The following is a 25,137-nucleotide window of genomic DNA, read 5'->3' as shown; positions in this document are numbered from 1 at the left end:
CAGTGAAAGAGATTATGTACAGGCATGGGTTAGCTAAGGATGGAAGTTGTCCTAGAGAGGGGTGTTCTGGAGAAGAGACTATCAGGCACGCATTTTGGGAGTGTGCCTTTGCTCAGAGAGTGTGGACAAAGGGAGAGAGGTTATTAAGAATGATTTCAGGTAGCTTTAAGGTTTCTAGTGAGAATATAATGGAGGGCATTAGGTGCAAGAGGGGTGAAGGGAAAGATATCTTTTTGCTTTGGTTAATAATGAGTTTGATAAAGAAAGGACTGTGGGAAGAAAGGAAATGTATAAGTAGGGGGAAGGGGAAAAATTCGGCAGAGGGAGTAATACGGGGTGTGGAGGCTGAATTAAGGGGAAGGATTAGGTGGGATTGTCAAAGGTGGGGCAAACATGCTGCTAGAGAAAGGTGGAAAAATTTGTTTGAATTGTAATGTGATGGATATATGTAGAATGTATGAGAAATAATATAATAAAAAAAAAATAAAAAAATAAATAAATAAAAATCTGTTCTTATCAGTTTAATATCTGATACGTGCCCTACCCGGGCACCATATATTAAATTGATTTTTGGAACTGGGAGATGGAAGAGGGGCTTGCTCCGTCCACTCCACGCATCGACCCGGTATTGCAGTACTTCTGGGAACGGTGCACCCCCAAAAACTGTGTTCAATGAAAGAGATGTTTTAGTCTTGTGTGGCAGCAGGTGTTAATGGAAGTAACGTATATTGCTGTGTATGGGTGCTTTAAAGGTGTTGTAGGTGATCATATGCTATACAGGTAATGGTGGTGTGAGAGGGAAAAAAAAACAACAACTCTGTTCTTATCTCGTTTAACATCTGATTCGTCCACTATCCGGTGACCGCGTATGAAATTGATTTTTGGCTCATGGATCCGGAGCATGAAAACAACATCATCCACAACAACAACAGCAAAAGAGCCCGACTCTGCAGGTTTTTGATGTCTCTCTCTTATCTCTTGGAGTTTTTACGAATGAGCTGATGAGTTGAATCAGGTGTGTGTTTGATTGTCCGACCGTTGGTGAGGATTGCGGAGAGGGACACGGTGCCTCTGACGGGAGGCCTGGGAATTCATACTTACCTGGCAGGGGAGACACCATGATCAGGAAGGTGGTTCACCCAGGGCGAGGCTCGGCCATTGCACTCCGGTTGTGCTGACCCCTGCGAATTCCCCAAATGTGGGAATCTCGACTGCATAATTTATGGTAGTGGGGGACTGCGTTCGCGCTCTCCCCTGGACACACTGGTTAAAAGAGCAGATTGTTCGAGTTCCTCTTCTTCTGGTAGTTAACGACCTAGGAAGTCCAGAGAATTGAACTGCAGTGGTTGATCGAGAGATGTAAAACTCTCAACCTAGGACCAGTCTGCAAAAGTAGGGCTGTTTTTTAGTTTTTTTTTCATCATTCTTCAAATAATCTCCATTATTCAACCAGCGCTTTTATTGGCAGCAGTGGTCCTAGAAGCAAAGTTGTTCCGAATGAGGAGTTCTATCATGTGGTATGAATACCTTGTGCATGTGTGAAAAATCACCTGACATACAGTCGCCTATGGCCGTATTCATGTTGTTGTTTTTACCGTTTACAGCGCCACCAAGTGGCCAGTCGCCACATCCCTTTTCACCTGAGCACAGGCTGAGCCCGTGCACAGGTGTACCGACTTGGGTGTAATTGTCTCATTCCGTTGGAGAGTTATGGCCATTTAAGTAAAGCCCGCCTCGCCCACTCCCAACGTTTTGGCGTCCCGTCGCCAACGTGAATCGAAATTCCGACTTTTTTCCCCATCGCTGTCGGCAATCAGACTCCAGGGAATCTTTCTGCCCCGGTTTGGGTCAGATCGGGCGAAAGACCTAGGACTAGTGTGCAAAAGTAGCTTTTTCACAAAATCCCAAATACCCGAAAATCTCGCCAGCGCAACCATCGAATCCGAGGCCTGCGTCTTGTTCGGCCCGAGCCAAGGATTCCGGTGATGTAAGACACTTGGGTCTGCGACGGACGGTTCAGGAGTTACGAGGCATTTCGTACTTCTGATCGCTGCAGCGCCACCTTGGGGCCGATTGGGCCGAGCCTTGGTGATGTTGTAGACCGGGCGGGTACTACCATCCCTCAAGAGTTTCAAGTCTTTACGACGTACGCTTTGGTCTGCCCGCTCACTTTTAGGGCAGAATGTTTGTTGGTCCAAAATCCCAGGTTGCACTCCAAAGTGTCGTGTTGTGCGCTCTGCTGTGATCCATTTTCGGTGTCAACAGTCAAGCTGAGCTTGTATTGCTGTGAGCTGAGCTTGTTTGTTGGCGACCTTTAGACCCTCTCGCCACGGCCCAGGTGGGCGTGGCCTTTGACGGCTCCCCCGCCTCTGCGTCATTGTGTCATCGCTTCTCGGCCTTTTGGCTAAGATCAAGTGGTTGTCTTTTTGATCTTTGGAGAAGGAATGATGGCAGGTGCAGCTGCGCCTTCAGTCCCAAGGGCGGGACTGAGAAATACGTTGCGTTTCCAAATGAAGGAGCCTGTGATGGAGATGATGGAAAGAGAAGTGTTTGCACGGGTTATACTTTTGGACAAGATGAAGTTGAAAGTGGAGGACGTGTACTGCTTGCAGACCAACAGAATGGAAAAATGCTTTGATGTAACGCTGAGTACTGTGGAAATGTACAAAGATGTGATGGATAAAGTTGGAAAGATTGGCAAAGAAGGTATCATGGGGAAATTCAATGTGGTAAGCCTTGACAGACCCAATTTCAGAGTCATCACTTTGCACATGTTCAATCCATACGTTACTGATGAAGCATTGATGACGTTCCTTGCTAATTATGCTGAAGTCCTCACACCTGCAAGATATTTAAAAGATGGTGTTGGTTTATGGACTGGGAAAAGACAATTCCAAGTTCTTCTAAGAACTGACGAGAGTGGTTTTGAGGGGTTGATGCACCCTCCTGCATATTTCAACATTGGGGCTGATAAAGGTTTTCTGTTCTACTCTCGGCAGCCCCCTTTTTGTAGGAGGTGTAGACGGTACGGGCACGTTGATGGCAGGTGTGGTGAAGAAAGATGTCGGCGGTGTTCCAAGCTAGGTCACACGGCAAAAGATTGCAGCGTTCCTAAGACTTGCCACAGCTGCGGCTCATTAGACCACTTGATGAAGGATTGTAAGGTGGGTCGGAGGCAGCATGGCAGAGGATGGGGTGTGGGAGAAACAGAGAGACAGATGGAGGAGGTTGGCCAACAAGATGTCATGGTGCAACATGTAAAGGAGAAGATGGCGGTTGTGGAGGGAAAGGAGGGGGCCAAAGCGGCGGTGGAAGGTAATGCGACTGAGGAAGTGGAAGATGTGATGGTTGCTTTCTTGGAGGCATTGAACGGGGAACATTTCAGAGTCGCAGAGCAGCGCCCAAATGACGTGGAAAGCGTGATAGAGGTGGAGGGACAAGGCCTCCTAGAGGGATCGAGAGGAGAAGAAAGTCAGCTGGTTAGGAAGGCAGAAAAGATAAAGGAGAGACCAGGCAAGAGGGCGAGAGCTGAAAAGATGCTAAAGTTAAGCTTTTCGGAGGAATCCTCGTCCACAGACAGTCAAGAGGGGCTTGAGATGGACAATGCTAGGCCCTTATTTCTGCTGACAGAGGGGAAAGTTAGCAGCGAAGATGAGGATCAGATGGATGATTCAGTGGGCCTTAGCGAGGTTCCTATTCGCTGGTCGGATTTGGTTGTCAGTGACACTGGGTCCACAAGTTTGGAGGGACAAGAGACAAAGGGTACTCCACTGGCAGAATAAATGTTCTGCAGTGATGAATTGACTGTGGGGTCCATAAATGTTAGAGGTATTAGGGACTCGGTGAAGCGTAAAGCTGTTTTTTCTTTTTTAGGAAATTATAGGTGTAATGTGTTTTTTTTACAAGAAGTTCATTTAAAGAGTCTAGAGGATTCTAGGAAATTTACAAAAGAGTGGGGGAGAGGTGGAGCAGTATGGAGTGTGGGGGGGGTTTATTCTTCAGGGGTCGGGATTTTGTTTTGGGATAAAGAGATTGAAGTCATAAATCATTTCATTGTTTCTCCGGGGAGGGTGATTGGGGCTGATGTAAAGTGGAGGGGGGGAGAATATAGATTGCTTTCAGTTTACGCTCCTCAAACTGTTGATGAGAGAAAGGAAATGTTTGAAATGTTGTTAACAGTTTGTGCCACCAATAAGCAAATTATAATGGGAGGGGATTTTAATTTGCAATTGAAAGATATAGAGGACAGCAGTCTGACGGTGTTGGAAGGGGTTCTGCAAGGGCATGGGTTGGTAGATGGGGGCCAAGGGGTTAATCCAAAGGTTTGTGTAACAACGTGGAGGAACTCTAGAGGGGTGGAGAAAAGGTTAGATTATGTTTTTTTTTCTAAGACTTTTGTTTTGGAAAGGGGTGGAGTAAGGCCTGTGTTTTTTTCTGATCATGAAATGGTTTGGTTTGTAGTTAAAGGGAATAATTTAATGTTTGGTAAGGGGTACTGGAGGATGAATATTGAGGTATTGAAGGAGAAACAATTTTGTGATGAGTATGTATTCTTTTTTAGGGGGTTGGAGGGGTTAAAGGTCCTGTATAGCGATGTCGGGGGATGGTGGGAAATGGTTAAGAGTCGCTCAAAGGAATGGATTGTTAAATACTGTAAAAGAAGGATGAGGAAGATTTGGAGACAGGCAGGAACTTTGCAAAGAGATTTAGAGTTGAAGTTTGAAGAGTACAATGTTGGGGGTACTTTTGACTGGGACATGGTTCATTCCCTGAAGAGACAGATAAGGTTGATTTATGAAGACCAAGCTAAAAGGTTTTTGTTTAAAAGAAGACAGGAGACTCGAGAGAACGGGGAAAGTTGTAATGCAGCCCTTTTTAGATCTGTGAGGGATCGTAAAGAGAAGCAAGCAATTGTTGAGTTAAAAGATAAGGAGGGAGTGATTTTGACGAAAATAGAGAAAATAAGTGGATATGTAGAAGAGCATTTCAAACAGTTTTTTAGTGAGAGAAATATAGTTGTGGAGAAAAGTGAAATGTTTGTTAAATTTCTGGCAAATACAGTTCCGGAGGATGTAAAGGAAGAGTTGAGCTCCCCTATAACAATCGAAGAGGTCGAGGGAGTATTGAAGCGGATGGGTAAAGGTAAAGTACCAGGGGTTGATGGCTTACCGGTTGAATTTTATGTCAGATTTTTCAATATATTAGGCCCTTATTTGGTGGAGATGGTTAGAGAGGTGTTGGAGAACAAAAAAATAAAAGGCTCAATGTCAATCGGGGTTATGACCCTTCTTTATAAAAAAGGTGAAAGGGCAGATATTGCTAATTATAGGCCGCTTACAATGCTAACTGTGGACTACAAGATCATAGCAAAACTTTTGGCAGACAGACTGAAGAAAGCCCTACCTCATGTAGTGCATGTCGATCAAACATGTGGGGTAGTGGGTCGCAGTACTAAATGGAACTTGCAGCTTATTAGGGATGCCATTGCGTGGGCTGAAGATAGGGACCTTCCATTGATGGTGGTTAGTCTAGATCTAGCTAAAGCATTTGATAGGGTGAATAGATGGTTTATGTTCAAGGTTATGGAGAGGATGGGATTTGGGGAAGTCTTCATAGGATGGATTAGAACGCTGTATAAAGAAGCTAGTTGTTTGGTCCAGGTGAATGGGAGGTTAGGCCAGGGTTTTGAGATAAGGGAGGGAGTGAGGCAGGGGTGTCCTCTCTCACCATTACTCTTTATTCTTTATATGGAGCCGGTGGCAGAGGCAATCAGAATAGATGGTAGGATAAAGGGCTTGACGATACCTGGCAGCAAGGGTACTGTAGTTAAGTTATCACAGTATGCGGATGACACTACGTTGCTGTTGGAGTCAGATAAGTGTCTTGAAAGAGCCTTGTACTTATTTGGGGAGTTTTCTTTAGCGTCTGGGGCTTGCTTAAACATTTCAAAGTCATCTGTCAAGTTCTTTGGAAGGTTTAAACAGAGACTAGATGGAATTGGTGGTCTGCAGGTGTGTGAGGGCCCTGTTAAAATTTTGGGCATACATTTTCAGAATGAAGGGTCAGCAACTCTGAACTGGATTGGCCGTATTGCATCAGTACAGATGAGGCTGGCTAGATGGAAGGGGCGGAGGTTAACATTGATGGGGAAGGTTTTGATATTGAAGATGGATGTGTTGCCCGTGTTTCAGTATTTAGCTTACATTTATCCTTTACCAGCATGTATGAGGAAGGTGGTAATGAGGTTACTATTTAATTTTGTTTGGGGTGGTAGGTATGAATACGTGAAGAGGTCTGAAATGTTCAACCCTGTTAGCAAAGGAGGACGGGATGTGCCTCATATACCTTTAAAACTTGACTGCTTGTTTGTGTCTTCCATTCTAGCACAGTTAGCTGAGCCATTGAAGCATCCATCATGGTTTTTTCTTAGGTTGTTTTTTTCCTATCAGGCGAGGCATGTAATGAGGTGGTCCAACGATGGTCCAAGAGCAGAGGTGCAGCCTTGGCACTACAAGCATGCCGCTAGGTGGATGAGTAAATATCCTGAGAGTAAGGAGGTGGAAGTTTGTTTGGAGCAGAGGAAGTTGTATGGGATGGTAAGAGAAAGGGTGTCCAGTGTAGTTCAGGTTGGGGTTCCGCAGTTGGTGTGGACGAATATTCAGCCAAAAAACCTTGAGAATAGTTTAAAAGATCTTAATTGGTTATGTTTTTTGAGGCGTCTACCAGTGAAAGAGATTATGTACAGGCATGGGTTAGCTAAGGATGGAAGTTGTCCTAGAGAGGGGTGTTCTGGAGAAGAGACTATCAGGCACGCATTTTGGGAGTGTGCCTTTGCTCAGAGAGTGTGGACAAAGGGAGAGAGGTTATTAAGAATGATTTCAGGTAGCTTTAAGGTTTCTAGTGAGAATATAATGGAGGGCATTAGGTGCAAGAGGGGTGAAGGGAAAGATATCTTTTTGCTTTGGTTAATAATGAGTTTGATAAAGAAAGGACTGTGGGAAGAAAGGAAATGTATAAGTAGGGGGAAGGGGAAAAATTCGGCAGAGGGAGTAATACGGGGTGTGGAGGCTGAATTAAGGGGAAGGATTAGGTGGGATTGTCAAAGGTGGGGCAAACATGCTGCTAGAGAAAGGTGGAAAAATTTGTTTGAATTGTAATGTGATGGATATATGTAGAATGTATGAGAAATAATATAATAAAAAAAATAAAAAAAAAAATAAAAAAAAAAATCTGTTCTTATCAGTTTAATATCTGATACGTGCCCTACCCGGGCACCATATATTAAATTGATTTTTGGAACTGGGAGATGGAAGAGGGGCTTGCTCCGTCCACTCCACGCATCGACCCGGTATTGCAGTACTTCTGGGAACGGTGCACCCCCAAAAACTGTGTTCAATGAAAGAGATGTTTTAGTCTTGTGTGGCAGCAGGTGTTAATGGAAGTAACGTATATTGCTGTGTATGGGTGCTTTAAAGGTGTTGTAGGTGATCATATGCTATACAGGTAATGGTGGTGTGAGAGGGGAAAAAAAACAACAACTCTGTTCTTATCTCGTTTAACATCTGATTCGTCCACTATCCGGTGACCGCGTATGAAATTGATTTTTGGCTCATGGATCCGGAGCATGAAAACAACATCATCCACAACAACAACAGCAAAAGAGCCCGACTCTGCAGGTTTTTGATGTCTCTCTCTTATCTCTTGGAGTTTTTACGAATGAGCTGATGAGTTGAATCAGGTGTGTGTTTGATTGTCCGACCGTTGGTGAGGATTGCGGAGAGGGACACGGTGCCTCTGACGGGAGGCCTGGGAATTCATACTTACCTGGCAGGGGAGACACCATGATCAGGAAGGTGGTTCACCCAGGGCGAGGCTCGGCCATTGCACTCCGGTTGTGCTGACCCCTGTGAATTCCCCAAATGTGAGAATCTCGACTGCATAATTTATGGTAGTGGGGGACTGCGTTTGCGCTCTCCCCTGGACACACTGGTTAAAAGAGCAGATTGTTCGAGTTCCTCTTCTTCTGGTAGTTAACGACCTAGGAAGTCCAGAGAATTGAACTGCAGTGGTTGATCGAGAGATGTAAAACTCTCAACCTAGGACCAGTCTGCAAAAGTAGGGCTGTTTTTTAGTTTTTTTTTCATCATTCTTCAAATAATCTCCATTATTCAACCAGCGCTTTTATTGGCAGCAGTGGTCCTAGAAGCAAAGTTGTTCCGAATGAGGAGTTCTATCATGTGGTATGAATACCTTGTGCATGTGTGAAAAATCACCTGACATACAGTCGCCTATGGCCGTATTCATGTTGTTGTTTTTACTGTTTACAGCGCCACCAAGTGGCCAGTCGCCACATCCCTTTTCACCTGAGCACAGGCTGAGCCCGTGCACAGGTGTACCGACTTGGGTGTAATTGTCTCATTCCGTTGGAGAGTTATGGCCATTTAAGTAAAGCCCGCCTCGCCCACTCCCAACGTTTTGGCGTCCCGTCGCCAACGTGAATCGAAATTCCGACTTTTTTCCCCATCGCTGTCGGCAATCAGACTCCAGGGAATCTTTCTGCACCGGTTTGGGTCAGATCGGGCGAAAGACCTAGGACTAGTGTGCAAAAGTAGCTTTTTCACAAAATCCCAAATACCCGAAAATCTCGCCAGCGCAACCATCGAATCCGAGGCCTGCGTCTTGTTCGGCCCGAGCCAAGGATTCCGGTGATGTAAGACACTTGGGTCTGCGACGGACGGTTCAGGAGTTACGAGGCATTTCGTACTTCTGATCGCTGCAGCGCCACCTTGGGGCCGATTGGGCCGAGCCTTGGTGATGTTGTAGACCGGGCGGGTACTACCATCCCTCAAGAGTTTCAAGTCTCTACGACGTACGCTTTGGTCTGCCCGCTCACTTTTAGGGCAGAATGTTTGTTGGTCCAAAATCCCAGGTTGCACTCCAAAGTGTCGTGTTGTGCGCTCTGCTGTGATCCATTTTCGGTGTCAACAGTCAAGCTGAGCTTGTATTGCTGTGAGCTGAGCTTGTTTGTTGGCGACCTTTAGACCCTCTCGCCACGGCCCAGGTGGGCGTGGCCTTTGACGGCTCCCCCGCCTCTGCGTCATTGTGTCATCGCTTCTCGGCCTTTTGGCTAAGATCAAGTGTAGTATCTGTTCTTATCAGTTTAATATCTGATACGTGCCCTACCCGGGCACCATATATTAAATTGATTTTTGGAACTGGGAGATGGAAGAGGGGCTTGCTCCGTCCACTCCACGCATCGACCCGGTATTGCAGTACTTCTGGGAACGGTGCACCCCCAAAAACTGTGTTCAATGAAAGAGATGTTTTAGTCTTGTGTGGCAGCAGGTGTTAATGGAAGTAACGTATATTGCTGTGTATGGGTGCTTTAAAGGTGTTGTAGGTGATCATATGCTATGCAGGTAATGGTGGTGTGAGAGGGAAAAAAAAACAACAACTCTGTTCTTATCTCGTTTAACATCTGATTCGTCCACTATCCGGTGACCGCGTATGAAATTGATTTTTGGCTCATGGATCCGGAGCATGAAAACAACATCATCCACAACAACAACAGCAAAAGAGCCCGACTCTGCAGGTTTTTGATGTCTCTCTATTATCTCTTGGAGTTTTTACGAATGAGCTGATGAGTTGAATCAGGTGTGTGTTTGATTGTCCGACCGTTGGTGAGGATTGCGGAGAGGGACATGGTGCCTCTGACGGGAGGCCTGGGAATTCATACTTACCTGGCAGGGGAGACACCATGATCAGGAAGGTGGTTCACCCAGGGCGAGGCTCGGCCATTGCACTCCGGTTGTGCTGACCCCTGCGAATTCCGCAAATGTGAGAATCTCGACTGCATAATTTATGGTAGTGGGGGACTGCGTTCGCGCTCTCCCCTGGACACACTGGTTAAAAGAGCAGATTGTTCGAGTTCCTCTTCTTCTGGTAGTTAACGACCTAGGAAGTCCAGAGAATTGAACTGCAGTGGTTGATCGAGAGATGTAAAACTCTCAACCTAGGACCAGTCTGCAAAAGTAGGGCTGTTTTTTAGTTTTTTTTTTCATCATTCTTCAAATAATCTCCATTATTCAACCAGCGCTTTTATTGGCAGCAGTGGTCCTAGAAGCAAAGTTGTTCCGAATGAGGAGTTCTATCATGTGGTATGAATACCTTGTGCATGTGTGAAAAATCACCTGACATACAGTCGCCTATGGCCGTATTCATGTTGTTGTTTTTACTGTTTACAGCGCCACCAAGTGGCCAGTCGCCACATCCCTTTTCACCTGAGCACAGGCTGAGCCCGTGCACAGGTGTACCGACTTGGGTGTAATTGTCTCATTCCGTTGGAGAGTTATGGCCATTTAAGTAAAGCCCGCCTCGCCCACTCCCAACGTTTTGGCGTCCCGTCGCCAACGTGAATCGAAATTCCGACTTTTTTCCCCATCGCTGTCGGCAATCAGACTCCAGGGAATCTTTCTGCACCGGTTTGGGTCAGATCGGGCGAAAGACCTAGGACTAGTGTGCAAAAGTAGCTTTTCACAAAATCCCAAATACCCGAAAATCTCGCCAGCACAACCATCGAATCCGAGGCCTGCGTCTTGTTCGGCCCGAGCCAAGGATTCCGGTGATGTAAGACACTTGGGTCTGCGACGGACGGTTCAGGAGTTACGAGGCATTTCGTACTTCTGATCGCTGCAGCGCCACCTTGGGGCCGATTGGGCCGAGCCTTGGTGATGTTGTAGACCGGGCGGGTACTACCATCCCTCAAGAGTTTCAAGTCTCTACGACGTACGCTTTGGTCTGCCCGCTCACTTTTAGGGCAGAATGTTTGTTGGTCCAAAATCCCAGGTTGCACTCCAAAGTGTCGTGTTGTGCGCTCTGCTGTGATCCATTTTCGGTGTCAACAGTCAAGCTGAGCTTGTATTGCTGTGAGCTGAGCTTGTTTGTTGGCGACCTTTAGACCCTCTCGCCACGGCCCAGGTGGGCGTGGCCTTTGACGGCTCCCCCGCCTCTGCGTCATTGTGTCATCGCTTCTCGGCCTTTTGGCTAAGATCAAGTGGTTGTCTTTTTGATCTTTGGAGAAGGAATGATGGCAGGTGCAGCTGCGCCTTCAGTCCCAAGGGCGGGACTGAGAAATACGTTGCGTTTCCAAATGAAAGAGACTGTGATGGAGATGATGGAAAGAGAAGTGTTTGCACGGGTTATACTTTTGGACAATATGAAGTTGAAAGTGGAGGACGTGTACTGCTTGCAGACCAACAGAATGGAAAAATGCTTTGATGTAACGCTGAGTACTGTGGAAATGTACAAAGATGTGATGGATAAAGTTGGAAAGATTGGCAAAGAAGGTATCATGGGGAAATTCAATGTGGTAAGCCTTGACAGACCCAATTTCAGAGTCATCACTTTGCACATGTTCAATCCATACGTTACTGATGAAGCATTGATGACGTTCCTTGCTAATTATGCTGAAGTCCTCACACCTGCAAGATATTTAAAAGATGGTGTTGGTTTATGGACTGGGAAAAGACAATTCCAAGTTCTTCTAAGAACTGACGAGAGTGGTTTTGAGGGGTTGATGCACCCTCCTGCATATTTCAACATTGGGGCTGATAAAGGTTTTCTGTTCTACTCTCGGCAGCCCCCTTTTTGTAGGAGGTGTAGACGGTACGGGCACGTTGATGGCAGGTGTGGTGAAGAAAGATGTCGGCGGTGTTCCAAGCTAGGTCACACGGCAAAAGATTGCAGCGTTCCTAAGACTTGCCACAGCTGCGGCTCATTAGACCACTTGATGAAGGATTGTAAGGTGGGTCGGAGGCAGCATGGCAGAGGATGGGGTGTGGGAGAAACAGAGAGACAGATGGAGGAGGTTGGCCAACAAGATGTCATGGTGCAACATGTAAAGGAGAAGATGGCGGTTGTGGAGGGAAAGGAGGGGGCCAAAGCGGCGGTGGAAGGTAATGCGACTGAGGAAGTGGAAGATGTGATGGTTGCTTTCTTGGAGGCATTGAACGGGGAACATTTCAGAGTCGCAGAGCAGCGCCCAAATGACGTGGAAAGCGTGATGGAGGTGGAGGGACAAGGCCTCCTAGAGGGATCGAGAGGAGAAGAAAGTCAGCTGGTTAGGAAGGCAGAAAAGATAAAGGAGAGACCAGGCAAGAGGGCGAGAGCTGAAAAGATGCTAAAGTTAAGCTTTTCGGAGGAATCCTCGTCCACAGACAGTCAAGAGGGGCTTGAGATGGACAATGCTAGGCCCTTATTTCTGCTGACAAAGTTAGCAGCGAAGATGAGGATCAGATGGATGATTCAGTGGGCCTTAGCGAGGTTCCTATTCGCTGGTCGGATTTGGTTGTCAGTGACACTGGGTCCACAAGTTTGGAGGGACAAGAGACAAAGGGTACTCCACTGGCAGAATAAATGTTCTGCAGTGATGAATTGACTGTGGGGTCCATAAATGTTAGAGGTATTAGGGACTCGGTGAAGCGTAAAGCTGTTTTTTCTTTTTTAGGAAATTATAGGTGTAATGTGTTTTTTTTACAAGAAGTTCATTTAAAGAGTCTAGAGGATTCTAGGAAATTTACAAAAGAGTGGGGGAGAGGTGGAGCAGTATGGAGTGTGGGGGGGGGGGGGGTTATTCTTCAGGGGTCGGGATTTTGTTTTGGGATAAAGAGATTGAAGTCATAAATCATTTCATTGTTTCTCCGGGGAGGGTGATTTGGGCTGATGTAAAGTGGAGGGGGGGAGAATATAGATTGCTTTCAGTTTACGCTCCTCAAACTGTTGATGAGAGAAAGGAAATGTTTGAAATGTTGTTAACAGTTTGTGCCACCAATAAGCAAATTATAATGGGAGGGGATTTTAATTTGCAATTGAAAGATATAGAGGACAGCAGTCTGACGGTGTTGGAAGGGGTTCTGCAAGGGCATGGGTTGGTAGATGGGGGCCAAGGGGTTAATCCAAAGGTTTGTGTAACAACGTGGAGGAACTCTAGAGGGGTGGAGAAAAGGTTAGATTATGTTTTTTTTTCTAAGACTTTTGTTTTGGAAAGGGGTGGAGTAAGGCCTGTGTTTTTTTCTGATCATGAAATGGTTTGGTTTGTAGTTAAAGGGAATAATTTAATGTTTGGTAAGGGGTACTGGAGGATGAATATTGAGGTATTGAAGGAGAAACAATTTTGTGATGAGTATGTATTCTTTTTTAGGGGGTTGGAGGGGTTAAAGGTCCTGTATAGCGATGTCGGGGGATGGTGGGAAATGGTTAAGAGTCGCTCAAAGGAATGGATTGTTAAATACTGTAAAAGAAGGATGAGGAAGATTTGGAGACAGGCAGGAACTTTGCAAAGAGATTTAGAGTTGAAGTTTGAAGAGTACAATGTTGGGGGTACTTTTGACTGGGACATGGTTCATTCCCTGAAGAGACAGATAAGGTTGATTTATGAAGACCAAGCTAAAAGGTTTTTGTTTAAAAGAAGACAGGAGACTCGAGAGAACGGGGAAAGTTGTAATGCAGCCCTTTTTAGATCTGTGAGGGATCGTAAAGAGAAGCAAGCAATTGTTGAGTTAAAAGATAAGGAGGGAGTGATTTTGACGAAAATAGAGAAAATAAGTGGATATGTAGAAGAGCATTTCAAACAGTTTTTTAGTGAGAGAAATATAGTTGTGGAGAAAAGTGAAATGTTTGTTAAATTTCTGGCAAATACAGTTCCGGAGGATGTAAAGGAAGAGTTGAGCTCCCCTATAACAATCGAAGAGGTCGAGGGAGTATTGAAGCGGATGGGTAAAGGTAAAGTACCAGGGGTTGATGGCTTACCGGTTGAATTTTATGTCAGATTTTTCAATATATTAGGCCCTTATTTGGTGGAGATGGTTAGAGAGGTGTTGGAGAACAAAAAAATAAAAGGCTCAATGTGAATCGGAGTTATGACCCTTCTTTATAAAAAAGGTGAAAGGGCAGATATTGCTAATTATAGGCCGCTTACAATGCTAACTGTGGACTACAAGATCATAGCAAAACTTTTGGCAGACAGACTGAAGAAAGCCCTACCTCATGTAGTGCATGTCGATCAAACATGTGGGGTAGTGGGTCGCAGTACTAAATGGAACTTGCAGCTTATTAGGGATGCCATTGCGTGGGCTGAAGATAGGGACCTTCCATTGATGGTGGTTAGTCTAGATCTAGCTAAAGCATTTGATAGGGTGAATAGATGGTTTATGTTCAAGGTTATGGAGAGGATGGGATTTGGGGAAGTCTTCATAGGATGGATTAGAACGCTGTATAAAGAAGCTAGTTGTTTGGTCCAGGTGAATGGGAGGTTAGGCCAGGGTTTTGAGATAAGGGAGGGAGTGAGGCAGGGGTGTCCTCTCTCACCATTACTCTTTATTCTTTATATGGAGCCGGTGGCAGAGGCAATCAGAATAGATGGTAGGATAAAGGGCTTGACGATACCTGGCAGCAAGGGTACTGTAGTTAAGTTATCACAGTATGCGGATGACACTACGTTGCTGTTGGAGTCAGATAAGTGTCTTGAAAGAGCCTTGTACTTATTTGGGGAGTTTTCTTTAGCGTCTGGGGCTTGCTTAAACATTTCAAAGTCATCTGTCAAGTTCTTTGGAAGGTTTAAACAGAGACTAGATGGAATTGGTGGTCTGCAGGTGTGTGAGGGCCCTGTTAAAATTTTGGGCATACATTTTCAGAATGAAGGGTCAGCAACTCTGAACTGGATTGGCCGTATTGCATCAGTACAGATGAGGCTGGCTAGATGGAAGGGGCGGAGGTTAACATTGATGGGGAAGGTTTTGATATTGAAGATGGATGTGTTGCCCGTGTTTCAGTATTTAGCTTACATTTATCCTTTACCAGCATGTATGAGGAAGGTGGTAATGAGGTTACTATTTAATTTTGTTTGGGGTGGTAGGTATGAATACGTGAAGAGGTCTGAAATGTTCAACCCTGTTAGCAAAGGAGGACGGGATGTGCCTCATATACCTTTAAAACTTGACTGCTTGTTTGTGTCTTCCATTCTAGCACAGTTAGCTGAGCCATTGAAGCATCCATCATGGTTTTTTCTTAGGTTGTTTTTTTCCTATCAGGCGAGGCATGTAATGAGGTGGTCCAACGATGGTCCAAGAGCAGAGGTGCAGCCTTGGCACTACAAGCATGCCGCTAGGTGGATGAGTAAATATCCTGAGAGTAAGGAGGTGGAAGTTTGTTTGGAGCAGAGGAAGTTGTATGGGATGGTAAGAGAAAGGGTGTCCAGTGTAGTTCAGGTTGGGGTTCCGCAGTTGGTGTGGACGAATATTCAGCCAAAAAACCTTGAGAATAGTTTAAAAGATCTTAATTGGTTATGTTTTTTGAGGCGTCTACCAGTGAAAGAGATTATGTACAGGCATGGGTTAGCTAAGGATGGAAGTTGTCCTAGAGAGGGGTGTTCTGGAGAAGAGACTATCAGGCACGCATTTTGGGAGTGTGCCTTTGCTCAGAGAGTGTGGACAAAGGGAGAGAGGTTATTAAGAATGATTTCAGGTAGCTTTAAGGTTTCTAGTGAGAATATAATGGAGGGCATTAGGTGCAAGAGGGGTGAAGGGAAAGATATCTTTTTGCTTTGGTTAATAATGAGTTTGATAAAGAAAGGACTGTGGGAAGAAAGGAAATGTATAAGTAGGGGGAAGGGGAAAAATTCGGCAGAGGGAGTAATACGGGGTGTGGAGGCTGAATTAAGGGGAAGGATTAGGTGGGATTGTCAAAGGTGGGGCAAACATGCTGCTAGAGAAAGGTGGAAAAATTTGTTTGAATTGTAATGTGATGGATATATGTAGAATGTATGAGAAATAATATAATAAAAAAAATAAAAAATAAAAATAAAAAAAAAAATCTGTTCTTATCAGTTTAATATCTGATACGTGCCCTACCCGGGCACCATATATTAAATTGATTTTTGGAACTGGGAGATGGAAGAGGGGCTTGCTCCGTCCACTCCACGCATCGACCCGGTATTGCAGTACTTCTGGGAACGGTGCACCCCCAAAAACTGTGTTCAATGAAAGAGATGTTTTAGTCTTGTGTGGCAGCAGGTGTTAATGGAAGTAACGTATATTGCTGTGTATGGGTGCTTTAAAGGTGTTGTAGGTGATCATATGCTATACAGGTAATGGTGGTGTGAGAGGGAAAAAAAAACAACAACTCTGTTCTTATCTCGTTTAACATCTGATTCGTCCACTATCCGGTGACCGCGTATGAAATTGATTTTTGGCTCATGGATCCGGAGCATGAAAACAACATCATCCACAACAACAACAGCAAAAGAGCCCGACTCTGCAGGTTTTTGATGTCTCTCTCTTATCTCTTGGAGTTTTTACGAATGAGCTGATGAGTTGAATCAGGTGTGTGTTTGATTGTCCGACCGTTGGTGAGGATTGCGGAGAGGGACACGGTGCCTCTGACGGGAGGCCTGGGAATTCATACTTACCTGGCAGGGGAGACACCATGATCAGGAAGGTGGTTCACCCAGGGCGAGGCTCGGCCATTGCACTCCGGTTGTGCTGACCCCTGCGAATTCCCCAAATGTGGGAATCTCGACTGCATAATTTATGGTAGTGGGGGACTGCGTTCGCGCTCTCCCCTGGACACACTGGTTAAAAGAGCAGATTGTTCAAGTTCCTCTTCTTCTGGTAGTTAACGACCTAGGAAGTCCAGAGAATTGAACTGCAGTGGTTGATCGAGAGATGTAAAACTCTCAACCTAGGACCAGTCTGCAAAAGTAGGGCTGTTTTTTAGTTTATTTTTTTCATCATTCTTCAAATAATCTCCATTATTCAACCAGCGCTTTTATTGGCAGTAGTGGTCCTAGAAGCAAAGTTGTTCCGAATGAGGAGTTCTATCATGTGGTATGAATACCTTGTGCATGTGTGAAAAATCACCTGACATACAGTCGCCTATGGCCGTATTCATGTTGTTGTTTTTACTGTTTACAGCGCCACCAAGTGGCCAGTCGCCACATCCCTTTTCACCTGAGCACAGGCTGAGCCCGTGCACAGGTGTACCGACTTGGGTGTAATTGTCTCATTCCGTTGGAGAGTTATGGCCATTTAAGTAAAGCCCGCCTCGCCCACTCCCAACGTTTTGGCGTCCCGTCGCCAACGTGAATCGAAATTCCGACTTTTTTCCCCATCGCTGTCGGCAATCAGACTCCAGGGAATCTTTCTGCACCGGTTTGGGTCAGATCGGGCGAAAGACCTAGGACTAGTGTGCAAAAGTAGCTTTTTCACAAAATCCCAAATACCCGAAAATCTCGCCAGCGCAACCATCGAATCCGAGGCCTGCGTCTTGTTCGGCCCGAGCCAAGGATTCCGGTGATGTAAGACACTTGGGTCTGCGACGGACGGTTCAGGAGTTACGAGGCATTTCGTACTTCTGATCGCTGCAGCGCCACCTTGGGGCCGAGCCTTGGTGATGTTGTAGACCGGGCGGGTACTACCATCCCTCAAGAGTTTCAAGTCTCTACGACGTACGCTTTGGTCTGCCCGCTCACTTTTAGGGCAGAATGTTTGTTGGTCCAAAATCCCAGGTTGCACTCCAAAGTGTCGTGTTGTGCGCTCTGCTGTGATCCATTTTCGGTGTCAACAGTCAAGCTGAGCTTGTATTGCTGTGAGCTGAGCTTGTTTGCTGGCGACCTTTAGACCCTCTCGCCACGGCCCAGGTGGGCGTGGCCTTTGACGGCTCCCCCGCCTCTGCGTCATTGTGTCATCGCTTCTCGGCCTTTTGGCTAAGATCTAGTATCTGGTCCGAGGGTAGAGGCAGCGATCGCCTCTTGGAGGTTTTTCCGGCTTGGGTCGTTCAGTGGCTTGAGCCTCAAACTTCTGAGAGGTATATTGGCAGTGCCTTTTTTTTTTTTTTTTTTTTATCCGGACGACTTGGTTTTCCAAGGAATCTTTTGTTCTTAAGGTAAGTTATTTATTTATTTATTTATTTATTTATTACGGTTTTAAGGTTGTGTTTTAAATAGCTGTTGGTGTCTCCACCATGTCGGCTGCTCGTGCCGGCATGCGGAGGCACCACAGCGTGCGTTTTTTATTTAAAGAGGTGGATGGTAAGCTCCTGGGGTTGTCACGTCTTGACTTCTCCAGGAAGCTGATCCAGAAAGCCCTAAATTTTAGACCCGAGGACTTGAACTGCCTAGTAACTCTCCCCCTGAACAAAGGTTTTGATTTAAGTTTCAAAAGTGCTTCCCTGTTAATTGAATTCTGGCAAAGGTTTGATGCATGCAAAGCCCAATTCGCTATGTTTAATGTGGAGAAACTTTCTGACAATTCATTAAAAACTGTGATTGTTAGGATGTTTAATGAAACAGTGAATGGGGAGGACATTTGTGTCTGGCTGGGCAGATTTTGCACTGTTCGGGGTCAACCAACCAAAGTGTTAGATGAAGATGGTATCTGGAATTGCTCCTGGCGAATTCCCATTAAACAATGGGAGGACGCCGGGGGCTACCAGGGCCTGAAGCATCTGCCTTCAATGATTGTGTTGGGAGAGAACAGGGGCTACATTCACTACCAAGGAATGCCCAAACTGTGCAGGAAGTGTGGGAGGATGGGGCATTTAGCTGATGCATGCAAGGAATTAACATGTGGGAAGTGTAGAGGAATTGGTCACATCTTTGAAGAATGTACCATTGGCAGAAGGTGTAATCTTTGTGGTGAAACTGACCATCTCTACAGAGATTGCCCTAAAAGTTTTGCCAACAAATTGAAAGGGAACAAAATGGCCGCCCCACATGTGGAACAAACAAAAGAACAAAGAGAGAAGGAGGTGGTCCCTGAGATTTTGGCGGGAATTTCAAATTCCCAGCCAGCCTCAGGGATTTGTCAGGAAAAAGGAAGTGGGGCGGCCACAGGGGCGGAGTCACAGCTTGAAACCGAACAGGGGGAGGAAACCACTCCCGGACAAGATAAAGGAAAGGAAACAGAAGACGGAGAGGATGAAACGGTTTCCTCCCTCAACACCGTCTCGGAGGTGAGTATGCCCTCCAGTGGGAGTGAAACTGACCTTTCACTCCCAAATGCTCAAGTGCAGAAGAGAACTGCGGGATCTCCGTTGTGTGTAGTAGTGGAGAAAAGAATGAGGGCTACACAAGGGCTGGATAGTTTCTCCCCGGAGGATCCAGACCGCATGTGGCCCTCAGAATCCCCTAATGAAGTTTCCTTTCTGCATTTTAAGCTAAGAACATCAACACCGAAAGAGTCGCAAGAGTTCAGCTCTGTGGCTTCGGAAGTGTCAACCTCTTGCCCTCCTGAACCCAGCCCCCATGGGAGAAGGGAGAGGCATGAGGAACAAGAAATAACATAATTTTAAAGATGCCTCTGTATGTCTTTTATTAGTCTTCTATTAAAAGTTCATATCATTTTAACTATACTGCTCATGGCCCTCACAATCTCTACAATAAATGTGAGAAGTGTGAGAAGTGATATACGAGCACAGAGCGTTTTATCCTTTTTAAAATCCTGTAAGTCAGATGTGTTTTTATTGCAAGAATGTGCTTTGCCCTTTTTATCCAATTACAGAAAGTGGGAGGAGCTTTGGACCCCTGGACATTCTATCTGGAGTGGGTCCAATTTTAACAAAAATGACGGTGTTGCTATTTTAATCAACAATCCAAACATCTTGGTGAAGGGCAGCACGGTGGTAAGGGATGGGCGAGCAATTTTAGCAAACTTGACTTTTTTAGATAAGGATTTTAATGTTCTTAATGTGTATGGTTTTAATGATAAGAATGAAAGATATGAGCTTTTAGAAGACCTGCAGCCCCACATGTTAGGGAGGGCCCCTTTGGTGGTGGCAGGGGATTTTAACTGTGTCTTAACTCCGAAAGATAGGAAGAGGGTAGAAGGTTTTAAATTTGACAAAACATCGGTTTTATTGCAAAATTTAGTCAGAGATTTTAATTTAGTCGACTGCTTTAAAAAAATGCATCAGAGAGAGGAGGGCTTCACCTGGTTCAGTGGTGATGGCACCAGAGCCTCTCGCATTGACTACATTTTTACACGGGACTGCTTGCCAACCGATGCTACATTATCCCCCCTCTTTTTTTCTGATCACATGATGCTATCCTGCACCCTTTCACTGGCCTCTGGTGTGACAGTAGGAGGAGGGCTGTGGAAGTTGAACTGCTCCCTGTTGGAGGATGAGGAAGTATTTAGTGAGTACAGGGAGCAGTTCAGCCGATGGCAGACCCTCCAAGACTTTTATGATTCACGTGCACAGTGGTGGGAAATGGTAAAGGAACGGACGAGACAGTTTTTTAAGAAAATAGGAAAGGAGAAAAAGAAAAAAGAAAAGAGACGCATGATGGGGTTGCAAAAACGACTACAGAGGTATTTTAATCTTTTAAAAATTGGGTTTGATTTTAGTGAAGAAATTAAAGAAGTAAAACAAGAAATGTCAGTTTTAGCCCAAATTCAAAGTAAAGGTGTCATTTTAAGGAGTAGAGAACAAGATATTGAAGAAGGGGAAAAGTGTACAAGATATTTTTTTAAAAAAATTATAACACGGGGAGGGGCTTTGACAACTTTGAAATCGGATGGGAGGGTGGTAAATGAAACAGAAGAGATTTTAAGAGGGGTGGAAAACTTTTATAGTGATTTATATGGCCTAAAACAAGTACACGACGATACCTTAATGGAAGTTTTAAATTTTTTAGACAAAAAGCTCCAGAGTCAATGTGCACTTTTAAGACAGGATTTTACGATTTTAGAAATACAAAAAGCTCTGAAAGGTTTTAAGCGTGGGAAGTCCCCAGGACTAGACGGACTACCACTTGAATTTTACTTGACCTTTGGGGACATTTTAGCACATGACTTACTGACTGTTTTTAAAGAATTTGACAATGTGAACAGACTTCCAGACAGCTTCAGAATAGGGATAGTGACGCTATTACATAAGAAAGGCGACAAGACTGACTTAAAGAATTGGCGACCCATCACTCTTTTAAACGTTGACTGCAAACTTTTTAGCAAAATTTTAGCCACGCGTATGTCGACAGTTTTAGCAGACGTAATCCACTTGGATCAAGCATGCGCCGTGCCCGGAAGGAAGATCACGGACAGCCTGGTACTGATCAGAGACGCCATCTGTTTTGCGAGAGACAGAAACATTCAGCTAGTAGTCCTAAATTTAGACTTTGAAAAGGCATTCGACCGTATCTCGCACCAGTTCCTGTTTAAGGTACTGGAAAAAATGGGGTTTCCTGGGAGGTTTATAGCCTGGGTGGGACTGCTGTACAACGAGCTGTCTAGCAGAATTTTGGTTAACGGGCATTTATCCAAAGCTGTAAAACTCCACAGCGGCGTCCGTCAGGGGTGTCCTTTATCTCCCCTTCTGTATGTGGCTTGTATTGAGCCACTGGCACAAATCTTGAGAAGGGATAAATGGATTAAAGGACTAGACATCCCAGGGACTGGTGGACTGACGGCGACCTGTGTTTTATATATGGATGACGTGACCCTTTTAGCGACTGACCTTTTATCAGTACGAAGAGCAATGGACTTGACTGACTGGTACGGTCGGGCCTCGGGCGCCAAGCTCAATAGGAGTAAGTCCGAGGCCCAGCTCTTCGGGCCGTGGGGGAACGTGGACACAGTTGGACTAGATTTGGATTTTAAAGACAATGATTTGAAAATTTTAGGTGTAAAATTTGACAGAGAGGGTGGAGGACAAGGAAACTGGACTGACATGTTAGGGAAAGTCAGACAAAGACTGGGCTTTTGGGGACTGAGACAATTGACGTTTGAAGGCAAGATTTTAATTTTTAAAGCTGTGATTTTACCACTGATTTTACTTGTCTCTTCTGTTTTTAGTCCCCCAAGACGATTCCTGGCAAACCTGGAGAGGGCGGTATTTTATTTCCTGTGGGGGTCCAAGTGGGAACGACTAAAGAGGGAGGTCGTCAAAAAGAAAAAAGAGAATGGCGGGAAAGGCCTCCCAGACCCCCACCTGTTTTTAGGCAGCCGCTTTGCCGCCCTCCACATCCAGTACGCACTGACCCCATCCAGAGAACACAAGACAGCAGCCATGACCCGATTCTGGATGGGGTCATACCTAAGAACTTTGAAAATTTTACCCATTGATCTTAAAAGTCCTGTGTCTTTTAATTTGTCAAAAGAGCATAGTTTTATTAAGAAATTTTTAAAGAAATATCTTTTAGAGACAAATGATGCCACCATTTTAACTAACCATAAGTCTCTTATCTCTCTTGTGCAGGATCGAGAATCGGTGAGCCCGGTTCCAGGCCTCACACTAGGTGAGGCCAAAGATGTTTGGAGGAACGCAGCCCACCCAGCTCTCCAGAACAGGCTTAAAGACTTGTCGTGGATGGTGGCTCATGAGATCCTCCCGGTCAGGGCGGTTATGCACTCCAGAGGCATGGCCAAAAACTCCACCTGCCCACGGTCCGGATGTGGTTCCCCGGAGACCGTTCGACATCTGCTCTGGGAGTGCGGCGCTGCGCGGGACCTGTGGGCCAAGACCGGCCCCCTGTTTTTCCCGTGCCTGCCAGCGGGTGGGGCCCAGGTGGACTACAAGCTCGCCATCCTGGGGGTGGGTCAGGGCTTGAAGGAGCTGACACAACCAAAATTTTCCTCGCTCTGGCTCACCCTAAACGTGATCAAGGATGCCATCTGGGTCACCAGAAATCTGCTGGTGGGGAAACGCGTGACGGTCCCCCTCCGCGCGTGCGAGCAGAAAATAAGATCAACGCTGCAGGGTGGGCCGCACGTCGTTATTCGGATGGGGGGGCCGGGGTCACACGTAGAAGGTCCCGGCCGCCACCGACCCTGGCCGCCCGTAGATGCACCCTCACCACACCGGCTACGGGAACAGCGGGCCAGCGGGCCGGAGGAGAGGGGATCTCCGCTGGGCACCAGAAGCGGGGAGTCTGGGGCCTGTTCTGGAGACCTGGAGTGAATGGACAATCTTGATAGGGACTCACCCTCGATCCTTTACAAGAGATGTTTTATTTGGCAAGTTTTATTGTTTTATTGTTTTTATGTTTTATTCCTATTTATTTTAATCCATTTACGTTTCCTTTAATACAACTCAAATATTAACATACATGGACTTTTACACAACACACAATCAATAATTGATTTTTAACTATAAAGTGTGTCTTTTTTATTTGTTTTTGTTGTTTTAAGATGTGTAAATAAATACTTGATTTATAAAAAAATGTAAATGGAAAACATGGAATGAAAACCTGTGACAATAAAACTTTTTCGAAAGAAAAAATCTGTTCTTATCAGTTTAATATCTGATACGTGCCCTACCCGGGCACCATATATTAAATTGATTTTTGGAACTGGGAGATGGAAGAGGGGCTTGCTCCGTCCACTCCACGCATCGACCCGGTATTGCAGTACTTCTGGGAACGGTGCACCCCCAAAAACTGTGTTCAATGAAAGAGATGTTTTAGTCTTGTGTGGCAGCAGGTGTTAATGGAAGTAACGTATATTGCTGTGTATGGGTGCTTTAAAGGTGTTGTAGGTGATCATATGCTATACAGGTAATGGTGGTGTGAGAGGGAAAAAAAAACAACAACTCTGTTCTTATCTCGTTTAACATCTGATTCGTCCACTATCCGGTGACCGCGTATGAAATTGATTTTTGGCTCATGGATCCGGAGCATGAAAACAACATCATCCACAACAACAACAGCAAAAGAGCCCGACTCTGCAGGTTTTTGATGTCTCTCTCTTATCTCTTGGAGTTTTTACGAATGAGCTGATGAGTTGAATCAGGTGTGTGTTTGATTGTCCGACCGTTGGTGAGGATTGCGGAGAGGGACACGGTGCCTCTGACGGGAGGCCTGGGAATTCATACTTACCTGGCAGGGGAGACACCATGATCAGGAAGGTGGTTCACCCAGGGCGAGGCTCGGCCATTGCACTCCGGTTGTGCTGACCCCTGCGAATTCCCCAAATGTGGGAATCTCGACTGCATAATTTATGGTAGTGGGGGACTGCGTTCGCGCTCTCCCCTGGACACACTGGTTAAAAGAGCAGATTGTTCGAGTTCCTCTTCTTCTGGTAGTTAACGACCTAGGAAGTCCAGGGAATTGAACTGCAGTGGTTGATCGAGAGATGTAAAACTCTCAACCTAGGACCAGTCTGCAAAAGTAGGGCTGTTTTTTAGTTTTTTTTTTCATCATTCTTCAAATAATCTCCATTATTCAACCAGCGCTTTTATTGGCAGCAGTGGTCCTAGAAGCAAAGTTGTTCCGAATGAGGAGTTCTATCATGTGGTATGAATACCTTGTGCATGTGTGAAAAATCACCTGACATACAGTCGCCTATGGCCGTATTCATGTTGTTGTTTTTACTGTTTACAGCGCCACCAAGTGGCCAGTCGCCACATCCCTTTTCACCTGAGCACAGGCTGAGCCCGTGCACAGGTGTACCGACTTGGGTGTAATTGTCTCATTCCGTTGGAGAGTTATGGCCATTTAAGTAAAGCCCGCCTCGCCCACTCCCAACGTTTTGGCGTCCCGTCGCCAACGTGAATCGAAATTCCGACTTTTTTCCCCATCGCTGTCGGCAATCAGACTCCAGGGAATCTTTCTGCACCGGTTTGGGTCAGATCGGGCGAAAGACCTAGGACTAGTGTGCAAAAGTAGCTTTTTCACAAAATCCCAAATACCCGAAAATCTCGCCAGCGCAACCATCAAATCCGAGGCCTGCGTCTTGTTCGGCCCGAGCCAAGGATTCCGGTGATGTAAGACACTTGGGTCTGCGACGGACGGTTCAGGAGTTACGAGGCATTTCGTACTTCTGATCGCTGCAGCGCCACCTTGGGGCCGATTGGGCCGAGCCTTGGTGATGTTGTAGACCGGGCGGGTACTACCATCCCTCAAGAGTTTCAAGTCTCTACGACGTACGCTTTGGTCTGCCCGCTCACTTTTAGGGCAGAATGTTTGTTGGTCCAAAATCCCAGGTTGCACTCCAAAGTGTCGTGTTGTGCGCTCTGCTGTGATCCATTTTCGGTGTCAACAGTCAAGCTGAGCTTGTATTGCTGTGAGCTGAGCTTGTTTGTTGGCGACCTTTAGACCCTCTCGCCACGGCCCAGGTGGGCGTGGCCTTTGACGGCTCCCCCGCCTCT

At 45.8% G+C, this 25,137-nt stretch overlaps 7 non-coding genes and 3 pseudogenes across 7 annotated transcripts; all 10 read left to right on the top strand.

Moving 5' to 3' along the window:
- The first annotated feature begins 491 nt into the window (after positions 1–491).
- Positions 492–659, top strand: LOC143753306 (U2 spliceosomal RNA; annotated as a pseudogene).
- Positions 660–1,093: 434 nt separating this feature from the next.
- LOC143753140 (U1 spliceosomal RNA) lies at positions 1,094–1,257 on the top strand. The gene has a single exon (XR_013207561.1). It is a non-coding gene; the product is annotated as a U1 spliceosomal RNA (small nuclear RNA).
- Positions 1,258–7,190: 5,933 nt separating this feature from the next.
- LOC143753305 (U2 spliceosomal RNA) lies at positions 7,191–7,382 on the top strand. The gene has a single exon (XR_013207679.1). It is a non-coding gene; the product is annotated as a U2 spliceosomal RNA (small nuclear RNA).
- Positions 7,383–7,816: 434 nt separating this feature from the next.
- On the top strand, positions 7,817–7,980 carry LOC143753179 (U1 spliceosomal RNA). Its single transcript, XR_013207600.1, has one exon. It is a non-coding gene; the product is annotated as a U1 spliceosomal RNA (small nuclear RNA).
- A 1,127-nt stretch (positions 7,981–9,107) lies between these two features.
- LOC143753240 (U2 spliceosomal RNA) lies at positions 9,108–9,298 on the top strand. The gene has a single exon (XR_013207659.1). It is a non-coding gene; the product is annotated as a U2 spliceosomal RNA (small nuclear RNA).
- Positions 9,299–9,732: 434 nt separating this feature from the next.
- LOC143753181 (U1 spliceosomal RNA) lies at positions 9,733–9,896 on the top strand. Its single transcript, XR_013207602.1, has one exon. It is a non-coding gene; the product is annotated as a U1 spliceosomal RNA (small nuclear RNA).
- A 5,952-nt stretch (positions 9,897–15,848) lies between these two features.
- On the top strand, positions 15,849–16,020 carry LOC143753308 (U2 spliceosomal RNA; annotated as a pseudogene).
- Positions 16,021–16,454: 434 nt separating this feature from the next.
- On the top strand, positions 16,455–16,618 carry LOC143753139 (U1 spliceosomal RNA). Its single transcript, XR_013207560.1, has one exon. It is a non-coding gene; the product is annotated as a U1 spliceosomal RNA (small nuclear RNA).
- Positions 16,619–23,249: 6,631 nt separating this feature from the next.
- LOC143753278 (U2 spliceosomal RNA) lies at positions 23,250–23,424 on the top strand (annotated as a pseudogene).
- Positions 23,425–23,858: 434 nt separating this feature from the next.
- Positions 23,859–24,022, top strand: LOC143753138 (U1 spliceosomal RNA). Its single transcript, XR_013207559.1, has one exon. It is a non-coding gene; the product is annotated as a U1 spliceosomal RNA (small nuclear RNA).
- Positions 24,023–25,137: the final 1,115 nt, after the last annotated feature.

Source organism: Siphateles boraxobius, unplaced genomic scaffold, assembly GCF_051911475.1.
Source record: "Siphateles boraxobius isolate OS27281-9 unplaced genomic scaffold, OSU_SipBor_1 275, whole genome shotgun sequence".
Classification (NCBI taxonomy): domain Eukaryota; kingdom Metazoa; phylum Chordata; class Actinopteri; order Cypriniformes; family Leuciscidae; genus Siphateles; species Siphateles boraxobius.
Note: the sequence above shows the minus strand (reverse complement) of the source record. Positions and strands in the feature narration are given on the sequence as shown.